The sequence below is a fragment of the Choloepus didactylus genome, chromosome 5, assembly GCF_015220235.1.
Source record: "Choloepus didactylus isolate mChoDid1 chromosome 5, mChoDid1.pri, whole genome shotgun sequence".
Taxonomy (NCBI): domain Eukaryota; kingdom Metazoa; phylum Chordata; class Mammalia; order Pilosa; family Megalonychidae; genus Choloepus; species Choloepus didactylus.
The window spans coordinates 97,315,018-97,342,482 of NC_051311.1; the positions used below are offsets into that span (position 1 = coordinate 97,315,018).

The window sequence follows — 27,465 nt, forward strand, 5'->3', positions numbered from 1 at the left end:
CTTGGGTGACAAAAATTATTAGAAATAAAAATCTAGACTTCCTGAATTGGAAAAATATTGAAATCATTGCATATTTCAAGATACTTAATAACATAAGCATATTTACTCTATTTTTATGTCTTGTTAAATAGCTATTAAATATTTAATATATTTATTAATGGGAATTATGGTAATTTCAACACATTCCAAAGGAATAGCCATTAGTTTATCAAAGAACCATTTGTTCTAGGAAATTTCTAACCTTCCCAGTTCAGTTCCTAAGATCAAAATTGCATTCTAGCATTCATCCAAAATTAGGATATTTTGTTGGTAATTTAAGGTTCAGTTGAAAATACAGGAAAAAATTCTGCCATCAGCTATTTGAACTACTGTAGTTCATTAAGAATCTAATAAAAATAAAAATAAATTGTTTTCCTATCTAAAGTTAATCACAAGGCCACTATCAGTGAGCAATTTTTAAATACTTACTTTCAGTTCATTGTTTGCGCGGGTAAATTTTTCAATTTGAAAAACTATCCATAATCAAATGATAAATAATATTATTATTGGGAGCTGTTTCATCCTTATCCGTACAAGTTAGAGAGGATAAAAAAGTTTCAACTGGGATGTTTTCAGGAAGTTCAATTCTGTAATGAGTAAAATATGAGAAAAAAATGTGTTATAGCATGTTAATCTAGATTTAGGTAAATGATAGTATTTAAATAAAAATATGTTTTAAGACGTGCTCATATTTTTAAAAACCACTTCTGCCAATAAGAAACCCACCGTGTTGATGAAAACCTGTGCAAGATAAGAAATTATTTGGTGTCCTTGCTGAGGTCTAGGGAAATGAGTTATGGTTATGTTGGATTAATAAACTAATAAGCAGCAAATTAAATGAAACACACAAATGTATTATCATTGAACAAAATGGCAATTTGTACCTCAAATTCACAATTTTATATTTACAAATCTCAGAGTTGAAAATGATCTCCTGAAATAACTTGGCTTAGGTCTTTTCCTTTAGGTTAATAAGTTATCATTGTCCTCATTTTGAAAATAAGCAAACTGAAAACTAGAGATGATAAATGGCAATTAAAAGGATAAAGGCTATTATTTAATTGAAAGAAGAAAAAGTTTTTGACCTCTTGCCTCCTTGTACAAGTTTCTTTGTTTTCTTGTTATTTAAAATGTCTTATTCTTAGGAATTTCTTTAAATTAATATTGGACTTGGACTAATACATTGACCTGTTCCATCCATAGCTCAAGTTAGAGTAATGTTACCACTTAACTGTCTACTAAACTTATTTAACAGTTGACTTTGATTGTTGATTCTTACCAATATTCATATGCTCTTTCAAATATCCCAGTCTCCCTACAACTCCCCCAGTTAGCCATGTAGTGTGTGCTGGTAAATGGAATACAAGTGGACGGGCTATGCATCAGTTGTAGGCAAGGCTATTTAAATATTTGGGGTACTTTCCACATACTTTCTCTCTCCTCTCCCCATGTGGCTGAAAGCAAAGTGCATCAACATGGCAAAGCCATACAATACAATAAGCCAGGATCTGTGAGTCATAGCATAAATTGCACACAGTAGAACCACTCAATCTGCATTACTCTTTGCTTACTGCTTATTGGCTTTATCTACTGATTAAAAAAAAAAATTGTTACCTTAACTGGTAATAAATATCCTGACTCATATAATCAGTCATAATTATATTTTTCTTGGTTTTAAAAGAATATTTCTAATGTTAATTATTTTATTAGGTCTGAAAAAATAATGTAATAAAAAGTGTGTAGTCTAATTTGTTAACCAAAAGAATGCTCTAGAAAACAAAATTTCTGTTACTCCAATAAGTATTTGTAGACTACAAGCTGGAATAGAAAGTGAAAGCAAAATACTATTGTAGAGAATACAGGATAATTTTTTATTAATTCTGCTTTTGTTTTTTTGAGCAAAACACATCTGCAGCAAAAAGTTACAAACTACAAGTTGAATTTTGAAGTACAACAGAGTGAAAGTACTGGTTTTATATGTAGATTTTGAGTGATGTTTTATTCCTACAAAGTGATCAAATATCTGCCTGCATCAATATTCATAAAGTATTACGTTAAGTCAGAGATAAGCAATTCAAGGGTAGATCACAAAGAAAACTTTTATATTATCTTATATAAGTGAAAATTGTGATCAAACAGAACTTCATTGCTCAACTTGCAGAACTATAGAAGTACTTAAATCCATATAGTTGAATTTGGTTCCAAATAAGGTTTGTCTTCTGTTATTGGATGACACATAGCAAACATCTCTATGGCTTTCTTCAGAGGGTAGATTATCACATACCCTGTTGGAATGAGGTATGTTATCAGAATACCAAAGCATGGCAAGTTACTAGAATGCTCTCAGGCTTGGTTAATAATTTACTGAGCAGTCTGATATTCTGTAGAGAAAAACATACTAAGGATCAGGAAATATGGGTTTCTCAATCTAGTCCACTGATTGTTAACTATGAAAACTTTGTGAGAAAATAAACTCTCAAAGACACAGGTATTCCATCTATATAATGGGAATAACATATCATATCTGCATTTTAAATCTCTGTGTAATTGAAAAGCAAGGCCAAGGAAGGTAAGCTTGAATGTAACTTTAGAACTATCTTTAAATTAATGTCAGTAAAATTTAAAAATGAATTTTAACTTTGATATATATGAATTTATAATTTTTAAATATGATCATTGCTTTACTTCCCTGAAAGCAAGGGATTAGACAAAATCATCCCTTAGTGCTTTTAGCTTTAATTTTTATGATTTTTATTAACCAAATAAAGTAAATCCACTTGTCCCAGGAAGGAATAAGAGGAGAAGGTGTGTATTGTTTGAAAACATAGTAAGGAGGAAATGAAGGATTTCTGTTTCATTCCAGGGATGGAGTATTGCTTACCCATTTATATCTCTCCCTTTTTACTCTCTTTGCCAAAATCTGAAGACAAAACCATTGCTGTAGTAACTTACATATAAATATCTTGTGTGCATTGAGGTGGATTGCCATTTACATCTTGTAGAATCACTGTGAGTGTCCCAGTCGTGGAATGCACTCGTTCATTGTCATAAGCTCTAAAATATAATACCCATGAATGTGGTATGGCTGCATCTTCAAAATCTAAAGGGTAGACAATTGTGAGGTCTCCTGCATCTAAAAGGCAGACAGATACAAATATGTTCAGCATTCATAAGTGCCAGGGATAAAATAAAGAATAAACCACAGAGGCAGGGCAAGATGGCGGCATAGAGAGGAGTGGAAGCTAAGTAGTCCCCCTGGAACAACTACAAAAAAACAGAAACAACTAGTAAATAATCCAGAATAACTGCGGGGGGACAAACGAGACCATCCACTCATCATACACCAACCTGAATTGAGAGGAATGCCTGAGAACACAGCATAAAATCCATAAGTAAAACCTGCGGATCCAAGTTGTGAGACCGCCTCTCCCATAGCCTGAGCTGCAAAAAGCATAAAATCCGTAAGTAAAACCTGCAGATCCAAGTCGTGAGACCGCCTCTCCCATAGCCTGAGCTGCAAAGCCTCGTGGTGCCAGAGAGACGCTCTCTCCCAGCAAGCAAATATAGCTCAGCTGAGCTCCAACTGGGGTTTTAAGTAGCGAGTGTGAACTGCTCACTACAGGTACGCATCCCCAAAAAACGGACAGAGGCTTTGGGTGACGACTGACCTTGGAGAGCCGGAGGGTCACCTTGGACTGGGTCTGAAGGGGACTATCTGTTTCTTTTTTGGCTCAGTGGAGAAAGCCCCAGTCATTTTCAGTTTCCAGGGCTGTGACTTGGGGAAGGGTGGAGACAGCACAGGCAGAGAGCGAGACCATTGAAATGCAAATGACCTCCACCTGAGGGGTCTGTCTTCTCTAGGAGGAAAGTGGTGGGGCCCTTTCCATTCAGAACCAGACCCCAGAGCCTGGGGGAACACGGCCATACTTCCTTACACCAGTCAAGAATTATAGGCTAACAGGCGTCACCTGCTGGGCAGAAAAGCACAGTGACCTGAGGCATCAAAGGGTGGAGCAATTTTCTAAGACACACCCTCAGGGAAACCAGATACTGAGTATTTCTTCCCTCTGGGACCTGAGCCTGTTCTGGTCTGGGAAAACCTGATTTGGATAACCAAGGAAACCATGCCTAGACAATAGAAAATTACAACCTACACTAAGAAAAACAAAGTTATGGCCCAGTCAAAGGAACAGACGTACATTTCAACTGAGATACAGGAATTTAAACTAATGCTAAATCAAATCAAAAAGTTTAGAGAAGATATTGCAAAAGAGATAGAGGCTGTAAAGGAAACACTGGGCATATATACGGCAGAAATCAAAAGTTCAAAAAAACAACTAGTAGAATCTATGGAAATGAAAGGCACAACACAAGAGATGAAAGACACAATGGAAACATACAACAGCAGATCTCAAGAGGCAGAAGAAAACACTCAGGAACTGGAGAACAAAACACCTGAAAGCCTACATGCAAAGGAGCAGATGGAGAAAAGAATGAAAAAATATGAGCAATGTCTCCGGGAACTCAAGGATGAAACAAAGTACAATAATGTACGTATCATTGGTGTCCCAGAAGGAGAAGAGAAGGGAAAGGGGGCAGAAGCAATAATAGAGGAAATAATCAATGAAAATTTCCCATCTCTTATGAAAGACATAAAATTACAGATCCAAGAAGCGCAGCATGCTCCAAACAGAAGAGATATGAATAGGTCTATGCCAAGACACTTAATAATCAGATTATCAAATGTCAAAGACAAAGAGAGAATCCTGAAAGCAGCAACAGAAAAGCAATCCATTACATACAAAGGAAGTTTAATAACACTATGTGCGGATCTCTCAGCAGAAACCATGGAGGCAAGAAGGAAGTGGTGTGATATATTTAAGATACTGAAAGAGAAAAACCACCAACCAAGAATCCTGTATCCAGCAAAGCTGTCCTTCAAATATGAGGGAGAGCTCAAAATATTTTCTGACAAACAGACAATGAGAGACTTTGTGAACAAGACACCTGCCCTATAGGAAGTACTAAAGGGAGCACTACAGGGTGATAGAAGACAGGAGTGCGTGGTTTGGAACACAATTTGGGGAGATGGTAGCACAACAATGTAAGTACACTGGACAAAGATAAATATGAATACAGTTGAGAGAGGAAGGTGGGGAGCATGTGAGACACCACAAGAAGGGAGGAAAGATAAAGACTGGGACTGTGTAACTTGGTGAAATCTAGAGTATTCAACAATTGTGATAAAATGTCCAAATATGTTCTTTTACGAGGGAGAACAAGCAAATGTCAACCTTGCAAGGTGTTAAAAATGGGGATGCATTGGGGGAGGGATGCAATCAGCATAAACTAGAGACTGTAACTAATAGAATCATTGTATAATGCTTTCTTTAATGTAACAAAGGTGATATACCAAGGTAAATGCAGATAAGAGGGTGGGATAGGGGAGGCATGTTAGACACTTGACATTGGTGGTATTGTCTGATTCTTTATTCCACTTTGATTTAAGGTTATTTTTCCTTTTGCAGCTTCCTAGCTGTCATTTTTTTTTCCTCTGTCTTTTGCCTCTCTACCTTCTTTGACTCTCCCTCCTGCCTTGTGGAAGAAATGTAGATGCCCTTACATAGATAGTGGTGAAGGTGGTGAACACATAAATGTATGACCATGCAGAGAACCATCGATCATTTACTTGGGATGGAATGTATGGTGAGTGAACAAAACCATATTAAAAAAAAATGGGTTGATGACAAAACCTCGAGGGCAATATACTGAGTGAAATAAGCCAGACACATAAGGACAATTATTGCAGGGTCTCACTGATAGGAACTAATTATAATATGTAAACTCATAGACATGAAATATAAGGTACCAAGATATAGGACGAGGCTTAAGAATGGGGAGTGAGTGGTTGCTTAGTATGAGCAGAATGTTCAATTAGGATGAACTTAAATGTTTGGAAATGAACTGGGGTGTCGGTAGCAAGATGTGAGAATAACTAACAGCGCCGAATGGTGTGTGAATGAGGTGGAAAGGGGAAGCTCAGAGTCGTATATGTCACCAGAAGGAAAGTTGGAGGTCAAAAGATGGGAATGTATAAAACTGAATCCTATGGTGGGCAATGTCCATGATCAACTGTACAAATACTAGAAATCACTTCCATGAACCAGAACAAATGTATGAGAATACAATTAGAAGTTAATATTAAAGGGGCATATAAGGAAGAACTATATACCTATTACAAACTATATACTACAGTTAGTAGTATTTCAACATTTTTTCATAAACAGTAACAAATGTACTATATCAATACTACGAGTCAACAATTGAGGGGGGTTGTTTAGGGATGGGGAGGATTAGAGTTTCCTTTTCTTTTTTTCTTTTTTCATCTTTCACTTTATTTCTTGTCTGGAGTAATGAAAAGTTTCTAAAAATTGAACAAAAATTAAGTGTGATGGATGCACAGCTGTATGAGGGTACCCAGGGGCATGTGATTGTACACTTTGGATCTTTGGATAATTGTATTGTATCTGAACAATCTCCATAAAAATGAAAAAAAAAAAAAAAAGAATAAACCATAGTTACTGACCTGATGAAGCTCACAAACTAATCACAATGGTAGAACTGTGGGGAATGGGAAGAGGAAACAGGGAAAGGTAGTCTCCTAAACTGAGGAGATCAGAAACTACTGGGGGTGGGAGGAGGTAGGGCACAGTGCATGTTCAAGCCTAGGCTGAGTGTTGAAAAATAAGCACAGAGAATGCAAGCAGGGCATATAGGGGGGTGAGGCGATGAGAGAAGAGTTATTGGAAAGGAGAAATCAAAGAAAAGAAAGAAATAAACCGACTTTCAAGACAGCTGGAATAGCAGAGAGAGGCAAAAACACATGTGACAACAAGGCATATTTGAAAAGAGAAAGTTTCAATGCTGAAGACTGGGAGAGAGATCTTGAATTCCAATAGTGATGGAAAAGAAGGATTTCCAGCCATGTTAGCAAGTAGAATTGATAAACATACATTCTGGCTGTGTATCTGGTGGGGGGACTATAACAGAAGTGGGGTGCAGGCAATGAGAGAACTTATTAATTTCTTTAGTATGCTTTGTACACTTTTCAAATTATGTTACTTAAAAATATATCCTATCATTGCAATTAAAAAACAATTAAACATTATTTAAATACTTAATCTCTTGTGCTGGGGGGTGTATTTTCCTGAGTAAAACTTAATTTTTTTATTATAAAACATTTCACACATATACCAAATCAGAAAAAATATAATACTAAAACTTCATTTACACATCACTAGCTTCAACAATTATAATGCATGGCTAATTTGATTTTATCTATAGGCACACATACTTCATCCTCTTCCTGGATTATTTTGAAAAAAATTCCAAACAACATGTCATTTCATTGTATAAATTTTTTCTTATCTATCCCTAAAAGAGAAGGACTTTTCTTTTAATAAAACTACCATGCCATCAGCATAGCTAAGCACATCAAATTAATTTCTCAGCATCGTCATCTGTCCAATATCTAATCAAATTTCCTGGATTGTCTTATGACAATTTTTTGTTTTACAAATCATCATCCAAATAAAGACCATACTTTGTAAATGGTTGATATGTCTCTTAAATATCTTTTAATTTATAATGTCCCCCACAATTTTTTAAAGTTTGCTATGTAATTGTGTGCTCTTTCCTGGAAAAGAAAAATAAGACTCTCTATACATTTTCTTTAACTTTTTTTTCCCCTAAATACATCTTGTAGATCACTACATACTAATATAAAGAAAGGTTTGTCATTTCTTCTTCTAGGTTCATAATATTCCATTGTGTGGGTTTACCACATTTATAAAAGCAATCCCTTATGAATATTTCCAATCTCACTATTACAAATAATGCTGCAATGACTAGCTTGTGCATATGTCTTTTATATTTTTGCCAACATAGTTTGAGATAGATTTCTAGATGTGGGATTTCAGGGTCAAAAGGTACATGCATATGCAATTTTGCTAGATTATGCCAAATTCCCCTCAGTGAGTTGTAGCCTTTTTCATTCCTGCAATAGTGCATGAGAAGGTCTGTTTTCCCACACCCTCACCAACAGAGGATGTCAAACTTGAGAATGTTTGCTACTTTGATTGATTAGAAACAGTAATGTTATAATTTTAATTTTCAATTTTATTATAAGCAAAATTGAGCATCTTTCCATATGCTTGAGAGTCATTTGCGATTTTCCTCCTCTAAGCTGTTGGTTTTTATCATTAGTCTTTCATAAATGGTTATTAGCTTTTTGTCTTCTAATTGTAAATATTTTCCCAGTTTCTCATCTATACTTTTGCTTATGGTGCTTTCTGTTTGTTTGCTTGTTTGCCATAAAAATGTTTGTGCTGTGATGATGATGATGATGATGACAATGATTGTGTACCCGTACTTGAATTTTTCAAAGTATTGCCATATAGCTTCTGGGTTTTGAGTCACAGTTATAAAAGTTTTCTCTCCTCCAAGGTTATAGAGGAATTAACTCATATTTTCTTCTACAACCATAGGGTTGCATTTTTTTCATTTAAATACTTAATCTATTTGTAGTTTTTTCTGGTGTACAGTGAAAATGATTTTTTCCTAATGCTATCCAGTTATTACAACACCATTCATTAAAAAGTCAATCTGCTCTGCATTTTTACTGAATAGTACATTTCTATCATTATAACTTATTAAGATTTCATATTCGGGTCTATTTTTCTGTTTTGAATAACCATTTGTGAATACCACAAAGTTTCAGATTCAGAAGCATTATAATATATTTTAATATTAACTATGGTTAGTTCCCCTCATGACTCTTCTGCTCCAATTGTTTTTTCTCGGCTAGTCATGCTGGTTGTTGTTCTAGCTCCGGTCACAGGAAGAGGGGAAGGGTGGATATAAAGAAAACCAAAAACAACAACAACAACAAAAACTGATATTTTCCTTGGAGGTTGCTTTTAAATAATTTTATGGTGTCTATATTTAAGAGCATACAATCATTGTGTGTAATATACTCTCTCGTTTGTGAGCATTATTTATTTTTAGTTCTGTAAGTAAAAATATGTTTGTTGCTTACCATCATTTCTTATGATGTTATCCCTCCAGTTATTTTCATTGTCTGGAGTACATTTTTAGTAGATGTGCAGGAAGAATGCATGGGAACAATATTTCCTGAGTGCTTGCATGTCCCTAAAATTTTATCTGCCATCTTTATCAATGAAGTCATTTTGCTAGATATGATTTTCTGACTCATTTTATGTCCTTGAGTTTCCTAAAGACATTATTCTAGTAACTTCTGGAAAAGTGTTGTCATAGATAAGTCTGTTTGCTCTTTGATTATCACTGTCTAGTGAGTGAGTGATATTATTTGCCTAGGGTTCAAATAATTTTTTTAAATTTTCTTTAACATCTAATATTTTATTAGAATATGACTCAGATTCAGTTATCCTAGATTGGTTTTCCTAGGAACTTAATCTGCTTTTTCAATATGTAATTTTAAATCTTCTTTCATTTTAGGAAAGGTTTTTGAATTATAGTTCTTAATATTTATATCCCATTGCTTTTTTTTCTTCCTCATGAATTTTTATTACATGACTTAAAATTTTGGTTCTTGTCTATCTTCTATATCTATCAATTTCTTTTTTTCATTCCTCATTTCTTTTTTTAACCTCTGTAGTTACTAATTTTTTATAATTACAAACCTGTAGAAATTATTTTTTCACTGAACAATTTGAGAGTAAGTTGCTGACCATATGTTCCATCATCCCCAAATACCTTAATGGGCAGCGATATTCTCTAACATAATCACCAAACAAACAGAAAAATCAGAAAGTTAACGTCAATAGATGACTATATCTAATACTCAGACCCACTGAAGTTTCAACAATTGTCTCCATAATATCTTTTATAGCAAAAAGATCCAGTTCAGAATCACATGTTATCATATCTCTTTAGTCTCCTTCAGTCACAACAGTTTTTCAACTTTTTTTTGATTTCATGACCTTTTCCCTTTGACGATTACAGGCTGGTATTTTGTATAATGTTCTTATTCTAGTTTGCTAATGCTGCCATTTTGCAAAACACCAGAAATGGATTGGCTTTTATAAAGGGGGTGTATGTGGTTACAAAGTTACAGTCTTAAGGCCATGAAGTGTCCAAGGTAAAGCATCAACAATAGGGTACCTTCACCGAAGGAAAGCCAATGGTGTCGGTTAGCTGGGAAAGCACATGGCTGGCATCTGCTGATCCAGGATTGTGTTCCACCTTCTCTCTCAGCTCCTGTGCATTCTGCAAATTGTTGCCCTTGGGGCATTTTGTCCTCTCTTAGCTTCTCTGGAGCAAGAGTCTGCTTTCAATGGCTGTTTTCAGAATGTCTCTCTAAGTGCAATACTAAGTTCCTTCTGTGTCTCAGCTCTTCTATATGGCTCCAGTGATTTAATTAAGACCCACCCTGAATGGGTGGGGTAACACCTTCATGGAAATTATCCAATCAAAGGTCTTGCCCACAGTTGATTGAGTCACATCTCCTTGGAAACAATCAATAGGTTCCAACCTAATCAACACTAATATGTCTGCCCCTACAAGCTTGCATTAAAGACCATGGTGTTTTGGGGGAAATAATATAGCCAAACTGGCACAGTCCTCAAATGGGACATGCCTAACATTTATTGGTGATTAGATTCAGGTTATGCAGCTTTGGCTTAGATATCTCAGAAGTTATGTTCTCTTCACATGTCATCAGCTTGTCTCATATACTGATGATGCCACTTTAGTTACTTGATTAAGATGGTGTCTGACAATTTTCTCCACTCCAAAGCTGCTATTTTACCCTTTGGAATTAATGAGTATTGGGGGGGGGGGATATTTTAAAACTATGAAAACATACTATTTCCCATCAAATTTTCAATTTATTTATATATTTATATCTATATGGACTTGTGGTGCTCTGTTTTATATAATGGGTTATAATCTGCAACAACTGTTTTTTATTTTTTTGTTCAAATTGTCTTCAAATTGGCTAGGGGAATCAATTCAAGCTGACTTATGTGTTTTCTTGTATATCCTTACCATTCTTTGAACGTGTTCTTGCTTTCTATCACAACAAGATATTTCAGGCTCATTGTACTTAAACTGCTGTAGTCTCGGAAAGGGCCGTTTCTTCAAGGAGATTTTATAAGGGGAAAATGGTATTTAGAAGTCAAGATATGGATACTTTTTGTGCTCATTGCTACCAGTGGTATCATTGCTCCTAAGCTCTTCACTCTTACAGTAGACAGAGCTACAGAACAAATGTATGCATGGTTTTTTTTTTACATCAATATTTATTTATGTCACTAGATATGTGTGTATGTACATACATTTACCTATGTGTGTTTGTTTGTGTGTGAGTGTGTATGTTCTCACTAATACCTTCAATTTTAATTCATCCCCCCAGGTTTCATTCAAGTTTTCTCATTTTCTGCATTTGTAACTTATTTTTCTGACAGGAATAAAGAAAACAGGATTCATTTATCTTTAATATAATTACTTACACTATCAATTCCCCTGTATGTAACTTATCTCCTATTTCCATTACCAGACCCTTCCCTTCACTACCAGCTTGGACTGCCATCTCTTCCTGCTTAAGTTCTCACTTGCCACTCCAAATCTCCCCTCCAAGGATCACCTTCCTCACCCCACTCAAATTCTGACTCCCTATACAGGCTCTATCAGCTGATATAATAAATAGTGCATATTTTACACTGCTCTCTATAGGTAGGGAAATGTACATCACCTCAGAAGAAGTGCAGAAACCCGTCTTCCCCGCCTCTTCCTTAACACAAGAGGTATGAAGTCTTAACTTCTGGTAATACAGAATGTGCTTAGAATTTACCTATCACCACCGAGCAGTTGGATTCAAGTGCAGGTTCTGCCACAGAAATTGATTGTATGAACTTGAGTAAATCACAATTCCCCTCCAGGCATCATGTTAGATGGGGATAATGATGCTACAAGCCCAAAAGGTATAGAAAATGCTTCTGAGAATGTATGCTATAGAATAAATATTCAATTTATATTGACTGATAGTCTGGTTTCCATGGGAAAGTTCACTTGTTAAATAAAATTAATAGGATAAAAATCCTTGGGCACATTGCTGTGGGTCTGATGTGTTTGGGAGAGCCTGGAGCAGACAGATGTCTACACTTTTGTAAAGAAAGAAGTGATCACTTTTTACCTCATAAAAGCATGCTAGACCTGCTGCTGAATATTTTAAAGATTGTTCATACAAATATAATCATAGGCTATTTTTAACTAGTGAAAATACACATTATATTTAATGACATAATAATAAGCAACAAAAATATTATTATACCTTCATTTATAGAAAATTCTTTTTGTGCACCTAAAAATTCATAGCGTACTGAATCCCCTATGTCTCTATCAGTTGCTGTTAATTTGACAAGCTTTGTTCCGATGGGCAGATTTTCATAAATATTAATAGGTGCATCTGGTATATACCTGTAGGACAAAAGAGATTTCTATCATTCAGTATAAACAAGTATATTTTTTCATTTCCGTCACACAACAAATATTTTAAATTTCAAGTAACACATATTTTGTAACAGTTTTAAGCCCCTGCCCTTCAAAAAATCTTTCGTTATAGATTGTTACATATATTAGAGAATGCATATATATTACGAAATTGAGTTAAAACTTTAATCCTAGCCATACCTATCTCTAGTCCTTTTCCTGACATGTAAATTATGCTTTATTCCAGATAACAGAATACTACAAACACTTTTGCATTCACTTTTTGATGTCATATTTGTTTGGAAATATTTTCATACCAGTGACTAGGTATTGGCTTAGTTCTTTTTAATGGATACACTTATTTTGCAATATTCCTGTATCAATGTGCATTTTATATAATATAATATTGCATTTATTTATTACTGATAAACAACAGGAAAATAGGAATCTTTTAATTCTTATTCCAACAAAAACAAAAAAGACACTTCTGCAGTTTCAAGCACAATATCTGAGTTTGACTTCCACTATTTAATAAAGAGGGCAGTAATGCCAGGCTCATAGAGATTTTGCCTTCTAGATCACTTTGAATATTTGTAAGAGAATTGATAATTGAAATAAAGCAAAATACTGTTATTTGCACTGCTATATAAATGTTTCAGTGTTTATATTTTAGCATTTATATATTTAGATTACTCAGTGCTTACGTAAAAACAGGACTCTAATCATTAACATTCTGGATGTTTATAGTGATGGTGCCAACGCAGGATTCCAGAGACAGGGTCTCTCTGTTTCTCACAGCAATCACTATCTGGAAATGCTAAAATAAATAAAAGAAGACAGAACATGGTTTTGTGTGTTTGTGTGTGTGAGTGCTCAAAATACGCAATTTTCTTTACATAAAAAAAATGCTTTAGAAATAAAATTGAACGGCACTGAAAAATTGGAACATAAGGATGTAGAGCCATTCAGAAAACACGTTAAGGTCATTTCTTGAGAAGAGATATCTATTGTACTCGCATATTGATTTCTGCAATTAATGCTACCTTCCAAGTGTTACAAAACTTTGACCATATTTGAAAACTTCAGTGTTTGGCATATTAGATTTAAATTTGCTGAAATACTACAAGTACAGAAATACAAAGAAAACAAAACAAAACAAAGAAAAAAGAAAGACACTCAAAATGGTTCAGACCATATTTCATATTTGGTCCAAGAATTCTCAAGCCATGAAATTAACATATAAATGTACCTGAAGCCAGTGATACCCTAGGGATGCCATGTAGAGCTCTTTTGGAAGTACAATCCCTGAATTCTATCTACACAGAATTCCTACATGGATAACCCTTCTAAACATGAGCTCAGATTCGGGAAAAAAAAATGAGCAAACAAACCACCATGAGCTTTGTCAGCAGAGAAAAACAAAAACAACCAACAAGATTGGAATCTGAAAAATTTAAATAAAATATTAGCAAATTGAAACCAGCAATTTATATTGAAAACTTCCTCTCTTCAGGTAGCTTTTATGCCAGAAACACAAGAATGATACAGTAACAGAAAACGTATTAAAGTTACACAGCATATTAATAGATTAAAAGAGAGCAAAAGGGATTATATAATCATCCCAACAGATGGAGAAAAAATTTATAAAATTTAGTACTAAATTCCTTACAAAAACATAAAAAATTAAGGATAAAGGAAACTTTATTTACTTGATAAAGATTGTCTATAATACCATACAACAAACACCATTCTTGAAGTAGAAAATGTGTACCATGTCTTTGAAAGTCATGACCAGACAAGGATGTCTGCTATTATATATTATATATAATATATATTATCACATCTAGTAACCATTGTTCTGTAAGTTCTCAACAGAAAAATAAGGCACTATATATATATATATATATATATATATATATATATATATATATATAATTAGAAGGCAGGAAATAACTGCCACTTTTCACAGATATGTTATGACTGTTACAGAAAATTAAAGATCATCTAGAAATTATTAGAATCAATATTTAGCAAAGTTGCTGTTTTCAAAATCAAAATACGCTAATTGTTTCTTATATACCTGTAAAGACTAATTAGAAAATTCATCTTAGCAATAAAATTCAAGGTGTCTAAGAATGTCTTACAAATGGTATTTTTGATCTGTTTGGATGATCTTTATAGAAAAAATGTAAAATATTATTGAAAGGCTTAAATGAAGTTCTAAATAATGAATGAATTTGCCAGCTATATGGATGATAAAGATGTCAGTTCTCCCCAATATAATATATAAGTCTAATGCCATTAAAATTAAAGTGTCAATGAGGCTTTTTTATTAAAAACTAACAAGTTAATCCTGAAAGTTATACAAAAGAATAAAGAAATAAAAAAGAACCAAATTGATTTGTTCAGGAGTGAATAGAAAACAGAAATGAGCTCACATTTGGAAAAAAAAATAGTTGAGCTATGTGAGAAGTGATCCTACAATACCAGAATGAATGATATCATAAGCCATTAGCCAGATGTCCTGGAGAAATAGTTGTTGTCATTGTTTGTTTGTTTTTTTAATTCTCAAATGGTGAGTGAAGTTCTGACCAAAATATTTGCTAAGTTGGTATAGGCAGGTTCTAATTGTGGTGATGTTTAAAAGAAATGCCTGATAAGTATATTACAAGGTTACAGTTGGAAATATTGAGAAATTCTTACAGAACATGAGAAATATTAGAAATTTAAATAGTCCCATTTCCCAGAATGATTTTGTAGGAAAAAGTGATTTGTAGTTTTTCCATCCCTCATAACTCTCTCTTCCTTCCAAATATTTGCAAATTTGAAATTTGACCAGGCAATTGGGAAAAAAAAAAAAAAAAAAAAAAAGAAGAGGAACAACAACAAGACCAGGTCTCTATAGTCAAGTAAAGCCAAAGCTAAAGATGGAGACAATTCTCCAAATAATTCAAAATTATAAAAAAATAGAACACTGCTTCATTCTATGCTTTTGAATATGAAGACAATCTTTTCTCCACCTTTTATACATAGTACAAGAAGCACAAACAAAAATTGAAGTAATACATCAAGAAAGCCTCATGAAATAGTAAAATAAATTAAATAGCTACTAAATTTATTTTCTTATAACAAATTTCTCTTTGAACTAGATGAAAATGTTCTTAAATAATTTAGGTTACTTTTTATTTCAATTTTGGTCAGTTTTTAAAAATTGCTTGTATCTTATGGTATGTAAAGATTTTCATCATTTTAATGTGAATTTTTGTATTAATTCTCACCTTAGGATTTGTTCCATAGTCCAAGAGAGGTTCACTGGTTTTAGAAATGATACCATAATGTGAATCCAGAGCAAAGTATGTAGTGGCATTAACTGAAGAATTTAATATTAAAAACTTAAAGAAAAAACATACATACACACAACAATGGTTAATACATGACTGAAAAAGCATGGATTTTGAGCTAACAGTTTTGATGCAATTACTTGGCAAGACATGAACTGAAATTAATTTTGTGAAGATAGTGTCCATAAAATAAAAGCTGAACTCTCTTTCAGTCCTAGACTTCAAAAACAATCTGAGCATTCTTTCAGATTTTTAGTTCCAAGGTTTTCTATACTTAAATATTAGAGCTATTTTGATAAATAGCTGTCATTGGTTTCACAATTAGTTTATTTTCTAGTGTTGCATTTACAAATTTTTCCAATAAAAGAGTCATTCGTTCTTGTATACTCAGGAAGTGTATCTAAAGGAGGCACGTGCAATATATTATTTGAAAGAAACCATTTGATCTCATCTCCATATTGATTTTCTATACGGTAAAATAAAATATTGCTTTCAACAAAAATATTGTTTTATGGGCATCAGCATATTCTTCTTCTTTGTTATCATCCATGCTTATTACTGGGCCCAGTTTCAAGCTGAATATTAAAGAATTTGAAAAGGATTTAGTGAAGAAATTAAATCGTAAAAAAATTATTTACATCCCAATTCTGGCCCAAGGCAAGACAATAAAACCTGGGAGACATTATATCCAATGTCATTTCCAAAAGCCATCACAGCCATTTTGATGGGCATATTAACTTACTTATTTTTTTCTGTCAGTGAACAACAAAATTTGGCTTATGTCAGACTTAAATCCAGTTAGAGTTTCTTATGGAAAAATCTTTTCTCTGTTCCTTCTCTTGTTATTATAGTTTTGGATTTTTAAAAAAGGGATCATTTTCCAAGTTTTGTTTTTGCTTTTCTTCTCCAATGACTTGTATAATACAATCCAGATATTGAAATAATTTCAGTTATGGAGAATATACATGTAAACTTGTAATTATAACTGGTATTTATGTAGACACTCATACTCCACACACATACACACAATTTGGCCTAAACCCAAACTCACATACTCACATACACCCAAAACACATATACTTCCCGTATCCCGACTCTACTGCCTCCCCCGCCGACATGCTCACATACCCATATACATGGTGAAGCTTCTGAATCTGGTAGGCCAGGAATTAATTTTTTGCTGATTGTCTTCTGCTACTTCATGTAAGCAAACATTTAACTGGAGTGCTGATCAATGCCTCACCATATTCCAGTCACCAGAAAAATTATATAGAGACTAAATTCTCTAGAACTATTTCCCAACCTTCAGCTTCAAGATATTCCCAACATTTTTTCTTTAGGTATGTAATTAGAATATAGGTCATATATAGAACATAAAAAGTTCTGGGAAATACAGAGAGATGAATTATCTTGTATTTCTTCTTCTTTAGCCCTTCTTAATCTGTAGCCATTTTGTCATTTATTCCTTATTAATTCTCTATTCTTTATTATTGCTGAAACCGGAAATAATATGAAGATATGGAATAACCTTGACTGAATTATATGTATAATAAAAAATATGCCTAATCTAGGATGAATAAAAAGCCATGAAACATGAACTTTTCTATCAGCTTGTGTAAATGTCAACAGATAAATGCAAATAAACGTAGGCTGTAGTTTTCCAAACTGCTTTCAATTACCTTAGAAGATTCTTTGCTTTCATTTTTAAAACATAGCATTTTAATTCTATGTTACTATATTCAAATGTTTAAATTTCTACTCTCACTTCAATGACCACCATAAGGTATGAGTTCTGTAATTTAAAACCAGATGAAATAATTTTTTGCTCATTGAAAATTTCACTATTCTGTTTTTATTTTAAATGAAAGTTGGAATAAAATAAGCAGATGACAATAAAACACTTACTTCAACTTCATGTCCTGCATCTGGATCTCACACAAGAATCATATATATAAAAGCAGATGCAGGAACATTTTCAGGAACAGACACTGAAACACCTATACTAACACATAAACCATGAACACCAATTTAAATTTAATTATTCTTCTTCCACCTCTTACCTCATATTGATGCCATAAGTTTTCAATCTATATCTCTCCTATAGCAATTTTCTTAATGTTACTTGTTTCAGAAATGCACACTTACTCCATTAAACCTCATATTTGAGAGAGTCAGTTTCATATTTCTACACTGAATCTCGGGCTAGTATATAGAATGGGCTATAATTGTTTGGTGTCTGGCACAAAATCCATGGTCTCTAAACTTTATGATTTCATCTTTTTATTCATGTTTTATATCATTGAAGCTTTTTATCTTTTCCTTAAATAATGTACAAAAAATAAAGCACAGAATGCCTCTTTGTTGCTCAGATGTGGCCCTCTCTCTCTGGCTAAGCCAACTTGAAAGGTGAAATCACTGCCCTCCCCCCTACGTGGGATCAGACACCCAGGGAAGTGAATCTCCCTGGCAACGTGGAATATGACTCCCGGGGAGGAATGTAGACCCGGCATCGTGGGATGGAGAACATCTTCTTGACCAAAAGGGGGATGTGAAAGGAAATGAAATAAGCTTCAGTGGCAGAGAGATTCCAAAACGAGCCGGGAGATCACTCTGGTGGGCACTCTTACGCACACTTTAGACAACCTTTTTTAGGTTCTAAAGAATTGGGGTAGCTGGTGGTGGATACCTGAAACTATTAAACTACAACCCAGAACCCATGAATCTCAAAGACAGTTGTATAAAAATGTAGCTTATGAGGGATGACAGTGGGATTGGGAATGCCATAAGGACCAAACTCCACTTTGTCTAGTTTATGGATGGATGTGTAGAAAAGCAGGGGAAGCAAACAAACAGACAAAGGTACCCAGTGTTCTTTTTTACTTCAATTGCTCTTTTTCACTCTAATTATTATTCTTGTTATTTTTGTGTGTGTGCTAATGAAGGTGTCAGGGATTGATTTAGGTGATGAATGTACAACTATGTAATGGTACTGTAAACAATCGAAAGTACAATTTGTTTTGTATGACTGCGTGGTATGTGAATATATCTCAATAAAATGATGATTAAAAAAAAAAAAAAAAAAAAAAAAAAATAAAGCACAGGCTGTGAAGTCAGGAAAAAGTGAGTTTGAATCTTGCTCCATCAGTATTCTTACCTATACAATGGGGATAAAGCACCTTTCCAACCTTAGAATAGTTTTGAGGACTAAATAAAATATCACATATAAAGCATCTCACATTGTGTCTGTATCACATTAAGCGCACAATAAATGTTACTTTCCTTTCTTCAACCACTGTTCCTTATTTTCCTTCCAATCACCAATTATGATTCCCTTTAACCTCAAAACCAAATAACACAAATGCATACACATTTAGAGCATTGTAGTTTCTTTACCTGCTATATGATTCTGCAAGTGTTACTTTAAAACAAAAAGAACATTCTTGCTTTCTGTGCACTTGAATCTTGGATGGCAAGTCTAGTAAATATTGCATTATCATCTATAGTAAATAGTCCTGCATGCAAACACCTCTTATTGTTTGACTATTTCTAATGTTATGGAACAGTTTTGTTTGAATGGTCTTGCTTATTTCTAACCTCTATTACAAATTGAAACTGTATAAACAGATTCTCTAATTTCATGATTTGTTCTGGTTAATTAAGGCAACTGTATAATTAAACAGTTGAATCTGTGTTTGTCATAGCCACCTGAAAATTGTTTCAGTTTCCTTTTGGGAGGAGAGGGTTACCTTACAGAGACCCACAGATTGCCCTATTCTTGAAAGTGCTATTTTCATTTGTACTACTCCTCTGTCCCAAAGACCACAAGCCTCCATGATGGAAGAGACGGGCATCCTGATCTTGACGCTACCTTAGCAGGGTATTTTGGTTCAGTCAAGTATGTTGTAGAAATCAGGTCAGAATGACCTCATTGGGATCCATGTGTATCTTTTAATGCTTTCTATACTTTGCATAAAACAGAAGAGAAATTATAAGGACCATCAGTTAAATTATGTCAAAGTGATCCAAAATATAATGTCTTCACAAAACATCAAAGCTATAAACTGGTTCATTGCCAAGGCTCACCTAGGAAATTATTCTTTCTTATACTTAGCTTCTACAAACAGATCCCTTTAAGATGAAAACCTAATTCTTATAATTTATTATTATGCATACCAAAGGACACGTTTTGGCTCAGAGTAAGATATATGTGTGTGTGTGTTTTGGAACTTTTGAGTTTCGAAAAGAATAATGTTTCTTAAAGATGGAGAAGAAAAACTGCTTATGGTGACAAGCAGATAGAGAGCAGTAATAGGCAGACATCCAGAAAAAAAAAGATTATTTGATTGAAACTTACCTTCTTTCTTTTTTTCTTATTGTTTATTTTAAGTACTTGTTTTACTTAAAACAGCATACATATTGAAAAAATGTCATTAATTAAAACGGTTTATGTTTTTACTTAGAATATCTTCTGAATTATTTAAAAATCCTGAGGACATTTCTGAAGATAGATTATAAAGATGTCAATAGAAGTGGAAAGTAAAGATTATGACATTAATTGATATATGGATTATAGAAAACTTAATAAAGAATTTTAGAAACAATGAATAGAAGTGGTAGAAGATGGATAAACTTTAGAGCTGCGTAGGTAGACAAATAGATGGAGAAGTAGGTGGAGAGACAGATGAGATGATATTAAAAACTTGAGTAGAAATGAATAATATATTAAATGTTCTTAAATTAGGCAAAGTTGACACTTTTTTCATCTTATTAATAATTTTCATCTTATTATCTCCCAGTTAGTTGGGTAGGTTCTCTTAAAAGAAACAGAGATAGGAAGTGGTGGCTTGGAACTATGTACCCTAGAAAAACATGTTCTTAAACTTACTCCATTCCTCTGGGAGAAAACCCATTGTAAATTCAAATTTTTGATGAGAAATTCAGTTAGAGTGTGGCCCAACTGATGCAGGATGGGTCTTAATCCTATTACTGAAGGTCTTAGAGGGAGAGTCACACACAGAGAGAAAGCAAGAAGGAGTAGCCAGAAGCCAAACATCAACAAAATCTAGACTCCGGGAGAGGCTGCCATGTGCATTGCTGTCTGACAGAAAAGCCAAGGACCAAAGGATCTCCAGCAGCCAGCCCCATACTGCCACAGTCCTCTGGGAGAAAGCACTGCCTTGATGATGCCTTGATTTTGGACTTCTCCTAGCCTCAAAACCGTGAGCCAATAAATTCCCATTGCCTAAGCCCACCCATTGCATAGTATTTTCTTTAGCAATGAGGAAACTAAAACAGGAAACAAAGGGGTCAGAGAATGTTGAAATAGTAGAGAGAGTTTTAATATGACATAAGCAAGTAAGGATAGAAATAAAAGGGTGGGAAAGAATGGAGATACTAGCAGAACAGACATAATTGAGCTCCAGTTGACACACTGAAGATTAAATTAAGCCAATCTATATATCATGAGCTCCTACCATGTGCAAAGCCTCAAATACATTCAAATGCCAAAAAAATCTCTATTTTCAGATCTTCACCACCACCCCTCCCACCCCCACACACATAAGGGTGAGATTGTGATTTGGAGTAGTACCAAGGAGAATAGCATACTTCATTATTTATAAAAAATGATACAGTCATTCCAATTAATGTATTACTAATTTTTCCTTATACAATAGAAGTAAAAAAATGAAATTTAACTTACATAATTTAAAATACACTGGAATTTTGAGGAATGCGTCTGTTTTACTCATACTGAAGGACACCTTTATATGTTTCTTTAAATATCTATTCTATTCTGTGATATATAATTGAAAATCCATTATAAGCAAGTATCCATTATAGGAAAGTATATCAGATGAAATGAGCAGATAGTATTAAGAGTACTATGATTCTTATTCAAGTAACTGAATTTTTATAACTAAAGTTGGAGTTTTTAACTAAAGAAAACAATTTAAAAAGAACAGGAGAGAATGTTTATTAAAAATTTGGAGAAGTAAGAATAATTTCTTCTAATCCTACAAATAAAGATGACTTTTATTATATACCAAATGCTGTACATGTTTATAATTATTTATATCACATATCATTATATCCAACAAATTTAGGGAAACTGTGTTACAGTTTTGTTTCATGTATTCTCTCCCACTTATTTCTTAAAAGATTATTTTTAATCCTGAGTAGTATTTCATAAAATGGGTATACCATCTTTTAACCAATTTCCTACTGTTAGTCATTTTGATTATTTCATGTATTATATTATTATAAATTTTGCACATAAATCTCAATTTTATCTGCAATAATGCTGTAAAGATGAACTCTAAGAAACAGAAACACTGTTCAGATTCTCTATAAATGTTTATCAAAATGGAATCCTGGAATGGTTATTCAAAATCCCGCTTTATGTAAGTGTTAATTTAATTCTACTGGAGCCAACACTGCATTTTTTCCCCTATAGCTTTTTTTTTTTTTTAATTTTATTTTGAAATAAATTAAAACTTACAGGAACAGTTGCAAAAACAATACAAACCCTATACACAGAACTCCAGCATACCCTGACCCCCCTCTCCCAATATCCCAATCTACCAATTTTAGCATCCTGTCACACCGTTTCTTTCTTTCCCTCCCTCCCTCCCTGTCATCCTTCATCTATTGCTCTGTCTTCTGAACATATGATAGCAAGCTGCACACATTCTTGAACAAACAATTAATTCACATATACATTTCCCATGAACAAGAACATTATTTTATGCAATCCCATTAAGCATAGCTAAGAAGTTCAAGAAATTCAACATTGATACAAAGTTTACATTCTATATTTCCTTTTTTTCCTTTCTTATGTCCCAACTGTGCCCCTTTGAGCCTCCTCTCCTCCATCCTCAGATCCCATCCAGGATCATCCTTGGCATTTAATTGTCATTATCTATTTAGACTTTTTTTTTTTCCAATTGTGGAAACATATATACAGCCTAAATCTTCACATTCCAAACCCTCCCTAGCATTCCGTTAGTGAGATTAATCACATTTAGAATGTTGCAATGCTATCACCTTCCCACCATCCATTACTAGAAATTTCCCTTCACCCCAAACAGAAACCCTACACTCATTTCTTAACTCCCTGTTGCCCCTTCCCCCACTTCTTGTAACCCATACTCTACTTTTCATCTCTATGGTCATACTCTCATCCAAAACCACTGATTCATCATTACCATTTACGTATTTTAGATCCTGTAGGAAGTAAATAGTGGAGTTACAAATCAAAAATACAGTAGTATTGGTATTTATATTTACTATGTGATCTTTACTGGAAATCTTTATTTCTTCATCTGGTTTCAGTCAATTGTTTAGTGTCCCTTCCTTTCTGCATGCTCAGTTCCCTTTAGCATTTCTTATAGGACTGATCTACTGATGATGAAGTCCCTCAGCTTTTGATTATCTGGGAATGTTTTCATCTCCCCCTCATTTTTACCCTCCAGGTGTTTTTGAATTTTCTAAGTCACTGGTGGTTATTGACTTCTATTTGTATTCCATTGTGGTCAGAGACTATGCTTTGAATAAATTCAATTTTTTTTTTTAATGTATTGAGGCTTGTTGTATGTCCCAGCATATGTTCTATTCTGGAGAAAGATCCGTGATCACTATAGAAGAATGTGTGTCCTGGTGATTTGGGATGTAATGTTCTATATATGTTTGTTAAATTTCTCTATATCTCTCTCTCCTTTCTTTGTTTCTCTGTCGGTAGGGCTCCCTTTAGTATCTGAAGTAGGGCAGGTCTTTCATTAGCAAAATCTCTCAGCATTTGTTTGTCCGTGAAAAATTTAAGCTCTCCCTCAAATTTGAAGGAGAGTTTTGCTGGATAAAGTATTCTTGGTTGGAAATTTTTCTCCCTCAGAATTTTAAATATGTCATGCCACTGTCTTCTCACCTCCATGGTGGCTGCTGAGTAGTCACTACTTAGTCTTATGTTATTTCCTTTGTATGTGGTGAATCGCTTTTCTCTTGCTGCTTTCAGAACTTGCTCCTTCTCATCAGTATTTGATCAGAATATGTCTTGGGGTGGGTTTATTTGGATTTATTCTATTTGGAGTTCTCTGGGCATTTATGCTTTGTGTATTTATATTGTGTAGAAGGTTTGGGAAATTTTCCCCAACAATTTCTTTGACTACTCTTTCTAGACCTTTACCATTCTCTTCCCCTTCTGGGACACCAATGAGTCTTAAATTTGGATGTTTTATTTTAACTATCATATCCCTGAGATCCATTTCGATTTTTTTTTCCCCCATTCTTTCTTTTGTTCTTTCATTTTCCATACTGTGGTCCTTGAGGATGCTGAGTCATTGTTCAACTTCCTCTAATCTTGTATTATGAGTACCCAGAGTCTTTTTAATTTGGCCAACAGTTTATTTCCATAAGATCTTCTATTTTTTTATTTACTCTTGCAATTTCTTCTTTATGCTCTTCTAGGGTCTTCTTTATGTCCTTTATATCCTGTGCCACACTATCAATTTTGCCCTTAATTCTTTGATTAACTGTGCCAAGTACTGTGTCTCTTCTGATCTTTTGATTTGGGTGTTTGGGTTTGGGTTCTCCATATCATCTGGTTTTATCATATGCTTTAAGATTTTCTGTTGTTTTTGGCCCCTTGGCATTTGCTTTACCTGATAGGGCTCTTTCCAGATATAAAAAATACCTATCTCTAGTTTGTCAGATCTACAGCTTGGTGGCGTACACTTTCTCTAACTAACCAGCAGATGGCATCCACAAGTCTCCTATTCCCCTCAAGTCAGTTCTCCTCAACTTTGTCTTTGTGGTGTGTGGGGATCTGATTCTTGTGGAGTTCAATTGGTGCACTAAGTTTGGGTGTGTTGTTGGTGCTGTCTGCCCTGAATGTGGTGCGTGTGTCTGGTGGTTAGGGAAGCAGGGGAGCTTTAATAATCAAACCTCCCAGCTGTTCCTGGAGGTTTAAGGCTGTTGCAAGAGTCTAAGCCTTCATTTCAGTCTTGCCTCAGATTGTCTCTGCCACTGACCCACAAGTCCCCGGCATTTGCATAGGGTCCCTGGGATTTCTGAGTGGGTCCCCCCTCTCAGCCATGCTTTTCCAGGACCTCTGCTGAGGGAAGGCTGTGCCACATCACAAGTACATGCCAGCCTGCCAGGGAAGCCCTGGGCTGCCGGGCCTTGCAGGGGCGCTTCCAGGCTGCTGAAAAGACGGCTGAATGGGGCGTGTTAATCTCCCCCTCCTCATACAGCTCTGCCTTCCCAGCTCCAGGAAAACCAGCTGTGGGTGCACCAAAGGCCACTGTCCACAGCCAATATTGTGGCATGTGTGAGGTGCTGTGAGAAAAACTCCCTGTCACACTGAGTTTCTTGGCTTGGCTCTAGGCTGTGGGTTAGGCCCCGGCAGGAGCGTCCCCCGCCCACCAGGGAGATGGCTGCAAGGGGCGTGGTTTCTTTCTCCTTCTGGCTCCCTTCTGCCCTCTGGCCCTGAGACAATCAGCAGTGGGCTATCCTCCATGCCAGACACTGAGACGTTGGCACTGTCTGCTCCTGCTGTGCTTCACTGCACAGTTCTCACCGTCTTAACCGCAGCCGCTCCCAGGTTTTTTTTTTTTAAAGGAACTAGTCCATCTCCATACACCAACCCACAGTTTCCCCACATCACAGCATGGCCGCCAGGCTTTCAGCCAGCTCACTCGTTTCAGAATGCAGACTCCCAGTTTTACCAAGTGCACAGTCCCTGTGGATTTAGCAGATCTTGTTTGGCTGGTGCATCGCTGGGAACTGGTGTTCTGGGTCACTTTCTGGCTTTTATCTAGTATTTTTCATGGAGGTGTTTTTCTGCCCTGTCTCACCTAGCCGCCATCTTAGGTTCTCCCCCCGCCATAGCTTTTAAAGCTTGGCCAATTTGGTAGGTGAAAATTTTGTTTCATTGTTTTGATTTTCATGTCTTTGATAACTATAGAGGCTAAAGTTTCTTTCATATGTTACAGATAAACTAGAAGTAATTTTGGAATTCCTTCTATCACCAATCCTCTGCATAAAGAAATAAAGCATCATCATTGGAATTTTCATTTGTATTACACTAGCTCTAATCATTATTTTTTTCTTTACTGAAGTATGTTATAGCTGTCATTTTATTCAGTTATTTTATCTTCTTCTCTGCTTTAAAATTTTTAAAAAATGAACTCTAAACCCAGGTGTCATTTGAAAATATTTTTATCATTCTTTCATGAATTTTATCTATAAAATTGAGTGGTGACATACCTGCTCCTGTTGAAAAGCTTGAATCACAGACAACAGGATCATCTACATTCTCCACAAAAATTGTAAACCTATAGGTACTAGTATTATTTCCAATATCTCTGGCCTCAATTTCCAAAGAGTAGATTTGAGGGTTATTTGGATTATCAAGATTCAAAGACTGAAGAAGAGTGATTATGCCTGTGACTAATGAAAAGAAATACAAAGAAGAAAAATTACTTGAATAATTAATTATGTTAATTTATTTTATTAAGGAGTTTTAATTCACTTGATATACTTTTGTAGTACATGAGAAAAATGTTTAACAATTCTACATTCACTGAAAAACTTTAAAATATTCTGTGTTCTTTATACTTAACATTTTAAATATAATTATATATTAAAAATTATTACACCATTTCCCTCCAGATTTCTAAATTGCCATTTACTGATTTACCAAGCATTGATAGCATGCTCCTTAATGAATAACAAACACAAACCATTGTATTTGATTTTAGTTACAAAATTAAAATGCTATTATTATTTTTGAGCATGGAAAACTAGCCAAACCATATAAAAATCCTAATCATTCATTGCTTTTACTCAATTTCATTGTCTATAAATTGAAAAATGAGCTCAAGATCCAATTTAGGAAAATTTGAGAAAACAGAGATTGCAGCCTATCCTTGGTACCACTACCTACCTTCCCTCCAAGAATTTATCCTTTTTGTTCTAGTATCATTTACTTTGACCCTACCTCGAATGTCTCATTACTTATACAAGACGTTGCTCTCTCCTAAACCATCTTTAGCTAGTAAGTTGTTCTTGATTAATGTGCTGCTTTTCCACTGGTATTTGCATTTGGATGGTAGATACTAAGTTGTGAAGAACTTTTGGGATTCAAATAAATTAGCGTTAATAAAGGGTGTCCAGTATGACGGTTTTGTAATGTCCCAACTTAGAAGGCTCAATCAGGGGGATTCTTGGCAGGTGTGGGTGGTCAAAGGGTAGCAGTAGTATTTTGTTTCTTACACACATTGCCACTGGTCTGCTGTCTCCATGTTGGAGTGAAGGAGCAGTGGGGCCTGCAGTTGCTCTACCTACCTCTGAATCCTTTCTCAGATTCTCTGATTCCTGGAACATGTGTTTGTGTTCAGCCCCGTGATGAAAGACCCCAGCTTCTTTCAGACAACCACACTACCAATGACAGAAGCAATAAGAACTAACATGGGTTTCAGTCCCTCTTAGAGGGATTCCAGCTTGTTCTGAGTGTTCTGCTCAACTTTACCTCCATGCCTGCCTTGTAGACTTCAGACAT

General features: G+C 34.7%; 1 pseudogene; it reads right to left on the bottom strand.

Annotated features, from left to right (window-relative positions):
- LOC119534920 overlaps positions 1–27,465 on the bottom strand; it is a 145,557-nt pseudogene that overhangs the window by 90,464 nt on the left and 27,628 nt on the right.